General features: G+C 37.8%; 1 pseudogene; it reads left to right on the top strand.

Moving 5' to 3' along the window:
* Nucleotides 1-1,249: 1,249 nt before the first annotated feature.
* On the top strand, nucleotides 1,250-3,015 carry LOC137758820 (tigger transposable element-derived protein 1-like; annotated as a pseudogene).
* Nucleotides 3,016-4,950: the final 1,935 nt, after the last annotated feature.

The raw sequence follows: 4,950 nt of genomic DNA, 5'->3' as shown, positions 1-4,950 counted from the left end.
CTTATTTCTAAGCCTTATTATGGATTCTATTTTCTCCAATGGTTTCATAAAGAGTGAATTGAGAATTATGAGAGATGGAGATACCTGAAAGACTAAACTAATTTGTTTCCTTAGCTCAGAGTTAGAAAGAAACTTATTATAGGAAAATAGCTAAGAAGAGTGAACCTTTGCTCTTGCCATTTACTATAAGACCTGGAGAATGATAAATCCCTTCCTGCTGAAGAAGGTGAGTATCTGAGGCTACATTGGAATAAGATTAAGTGATGAAAAATTACGGATAAGGTCATTGTGATAACTGGTAATAAAAACACACTCAAACCTCATTAAGCATAAAAGGAACTTATTGATTCAGGAGCATCTCATGGAACACACAAGGATTCAGGAGCATCTCATGGAACACACAAGGTAATGGATCAATGGAGATGGAAAAGATGCAGCCACTGCTAGATATGTCATGTGAAGCATAGAGCAAAAGAGAAATAATGTGGTTATTTTCTCTCCTACAACCCTCTGATCCGCCACAGTTTCTGATTGGCCAAACTTAATTGGAAGGCAAGAGAACTTTGGAAATAGAGAATGTATTAGCCCCCATGGGAGCAAAGAGAGTGCAGGGAATGGATTTGAAGATAAGATGCAAATGACATATACTGTTATCAAAAGACAAACTATGAGTTTATTGTAGGAAAAATATGTGATAATGGTCCAGAAAATCCTATTTGAGAATACTATTTAAATGACAGTCTTTCTAAGGAAAGTTTTAAAGGTGACAGTGATTTTAAAGACAGCGACATACCTATCTGAAAATAGATATACCAGGAGCAGATTCCAAAACCACAGACATACCTCCTTTTATTGTGCTTTGCTTTATTGCACTTTGCAGATACTGTGTTTTTTACAAATTGAAGGTTTGTGAACCCTGCATCGAGCAAGTCTATCAGCACCATTTTTTCCAACAGCATTTGTTCACTTGGTGTCTGTCACATTTTGGTAATTCACACAATACTTCAAATTTTTCCATTATTATTATATTTGTTATGGTGATCTGTGATCAGTGATCTTTGATGTTACTATTGTAATTGTTTTGGGGTGTCATGAACCTCGTCCATATAAGATGGCATTTTAAGTGATTAATGTAGTGTGTTCTGACTGTTCTACCTACCGGCTGTACCCCATCTCTCTCCTTCTCCTGGTGCCTCCCTATCCCCTGACACACAACAATGTTGAAATTAGGCCAATTAATAACCCTACAATGGCCTTTAAGTGTTCAATTGAGAGGAAGAGTCTCATCACGCTTCTCACTTTAAATCAAAAGCTAGAAATGATTAAGCTTAGTGAAGAAGGCATGTCAAAAGTCAAGATAAGTAATAGAGCTAGGCCCCGTGTGACAAATAGTCACATTATGAGTACAAAAGAAAAGTTCTTGAAGAAAATTAAAAGTGCTACTTTAGCACACACAAGAATGATAAGAAAGAAAAACAGCCTTACTGCTGATATGGAGAAAGTTTTAGTGGTCTGGATAGAGGATTAAACCAGCCATAGCATCCCTTAAGACAAAGCTGAATCCAGAGCAAGGCCCTAACTCTCTTCAATTCTACGTAGGCTGAGAGAGGTGAGGAAGTTGCAAAAGAAAAGTCTGAAGCTAGCAGAGGTTGGTTCATGAGGTTGAAGGAAAGAAGCCATCTCCATAACACAAAAGTGCATGGTGAAGCAGCAAGTGCTGATGTAGAAGCTGCAGCAAGTAATCCAGAAAACCTAACTAAAATAATGAATGAAGGTGGATACACGAAACAACAGATAGTCAATGTAGATGAAACAGCCTTATATTGCAAGAAGGTGTCATCTAGGACTTTCACAGCTAGAGAGGAGAAGTCAATGCCTTCGTTCAAACTTCAAAGGACAGGGTTAGGGGCTGATGCAGTTGGTGACATTAAGTTGAAGCCAATGTTCAATTACCATTCTGAAAGTCCTAAGACCCTTAAGAATTATGCTACATCTACTCCATCTGTGCTCTGTAAATGGAACAACAAAGCCTGGTGACAGCACATTTGTTTACAACATGGTTTATCAATATTTTAAGCCCACATTTGAGACCTACTGCTCAGAAAAAGAAGATTCCTTTCAAAATTTTACTTCTCACTGACAATGCACCTGGTCACCCAAGAGCTCTAATGGAGATGTACAATGAGATTAATGTTGTTTTCTTGCCTGCTAATATGACATCCATTCTACAGCCCATAGATCAAGGAGTAATTCTGACTTTCAAATCTTGTTATTTAAGAAATACATTTTGTAAGCCTATAGCTGCCATAGATAGTGATTCTTCTGATGGATGTGGGTAAAGTAAATTGAAAGCCTTCTGGAAAGGACTCACCATTCTAGATGCCATTTTAAAATATTTGTGGTTCATGGGAAGAGGTCAAAATATCAACATTAACAGAAGTTTGGGAGATACTGATTCCAATGTTCATGGCTGACTTTGAGGGGTTCAAGACTTCAGTAGAGGAAGTAACTGCAGATGTGGTGGAAATAGCAAGAGAACTAGAATTAGAAGTGGATCTGAAGATGTGACTTAATTGCTGCAATCTCATGATAAAATTTTAACAGATGAGAAGTTGCTTCTTACAGATGAGCCAAGAAAGTGGTTTTTTAAGATGGAATCTACTCCTGGTGAAGATGCTGTAAAGATTGTTGAAATGACAGTAAAGGATTTAGCATATTACATGAACTTGGTTGATAAAGTAAAGCAGGGTTTGAGAGGATTGACTCCAAGTTTGAAAGAAGTTCTGTTGTGGATAAAATATTATCAAACAGCATTGCAGGCTATAGAGAAATTGTTTGTGAAAGGAAGAGTAAATTGATGAAGCAAACTCATTGTCGTCTTATTTTAAGAAATTGCCGCAGCCATTCCAACCTTCAGCAATCACCACCCTGACCAGTTAGCAGCCATCAACTCCCAGGCAAGACCCTCCACCAGCAAAAAGATTATGACTCACTGAAGGCTCGGATGATGGTTAGCATATTTTAGCCATTAGGTATTTTTAAAATCAAAGTACACACGTTTTTAAAGACATGATGCTATTGCACACTTAAAACATTTGTATACACTGGAAAACCAAAAAATTCATGTGACTTGCTTTATTGCAATATTAACTTTATTGCAGGGGTCCGGAACTGTACCTGCAATATCTCCGAGGTATGCCTGTAATGGTCTTCTTCGGTAATCATATGTATGTTGGGCATACATTCATATGAATGCACATTAATGCTTATGATATGCATTTTCACACATTTTCATATAATTGTCTTACTTATTCAGATATTTCATGACTTAAAAAAAATATTTCCCCTTGCTTAGCACATCATGTTGAACTGAGTCTTTGCACATGAGTCTGAGTGTCTGATTCCTCTTAAGACAATGAATCCACCTGGCTTATATTTACTGTGTGGAGAAAGTTCACCTCCTGTGGCTGAAAAATACTGAATTAGAGCTAGTTTCTATCTACTGAAATGCTTCTCAGCTACGTTTTAAACTGTGAATAAATTGAAGAGTACAAAAGAGGAATCTCTTTTATAGGAGTTAGTGGAAAACAATTCCAGAATGTATTATTCCAGTTTTTATTTCACTCAGAACAGAATTAGATAAAAGCCCAACATATCTCTCTTCAGTTTTAGGATATCAAGAAATGGAAGACATCACCAATGAACCCAATCTACTGTTCTGGTATAGAAACATCATCAGCCTAACAATAAAGAAACAATCCAACTCTTATAAGCCATGGAGAAAACAAAATAAATACTTTGAACTTAGAGTTAGGATAGAGAGGTTCCTCATGGGATGTGTGAACTTCCACCCCACTTGAACATTCTCTATGATTCTTTCCATGCAGGGGATGCTACTAAAGAGCAGGACTTGTAGTGGGACTGTCCCTCCCTTCCCTCGTCTGTGGGCTGCCATGTGACTCTGAAAATACAATTCTGAAAGAATTGTATCACATAAATTTTTGAGCCAAGATCACATCTACTACTTTGGATAGTCTTCTGGGCCACTGCCATTGACAAGGAGGTTTGGAATTAAAGGGAGTTTGTTTATTTTAGCTTTACTAAATCTACTCTGGTGGTAGGATATCTGGGGTAAGGCAAAGAGACCTCTGTAACAGCACAATCCAATGCTGCTGGATGGAAGTTTCAGCAATGATCTATAATCTGTGCTGTCCAATATGGTAGCCACTGTCACAGGTTGCTATTAAGGACTTGAAATATAGCTAGAATGAAACATTAAATTAAAAATTTTTTTAATTTAATTCACTTAAATTTAAATAAACACATGAGGCTAGTGGTTACCTGAATTAATTTCCTATTGTTGCTGTAACAAATTACTACAAACTTAGTGGTTTAAAACAGTGGTTCCCAACCTTTTTGGCACCAGGGACCAGTTTTGTGGAAGACAATTTTTCCACGGACCAGGGAGGAGGGGACGGTTTTGGGATGATTCAAGCGCATTACATTTATTGTGCACTTTATTTCTATTATTATTACATTGTAATATATAACGAAATAATTATACAACTCACCATAATGCAGAATCAGTGGGAGCCCTGAGCTTGTTTTCCTGCAACTAGATGATCCCATCTGGGGGTGATGGGAGACAGTGACACCCGAAGTGTGTCCCTTATATCCAGTCTACTTCGTAATCTCGTTTTGGTTGCAGAAAACCCTGCTTCACAAAGATAGGATGTTGGAAATGGAAGCAGGCTTTTCAGTGCTTTTGCGGCAATCTCACGATATTCCGCCTTGACTTTAATCCAGAACGTATGGAGATTTGAAGTTGTCTCAAACATACTTTTAAGGCCACCGTCATTTGCGACCTCAAGCAGTTGATCCTCTTCTAGCACGGACAAAGTCGATTCACCTGGCTTATTCACAAATGGGTCGCGGATCCATTCCTTTTCA

This window comes from Eschrichtius robustus, chromosome 2 (genome assembly GCF_028021215.1).
Source record: "Eschrichtius robustus isolate mEscRob2 chromosome 2, mEscRob2.pri, whole genome shotgun sequence".
Lineage (NCBI taxonomy): Eukaryota > Metazoa > Chordata > Mammalia > Artiodactyla > Eschrichtiidae > Eschrichtius > Eschrichtius robustus.
Note: the sequence above shows the minus strand (reverse complement) of the source record. Positions and strands in the feature narration are given on the sequence as shown.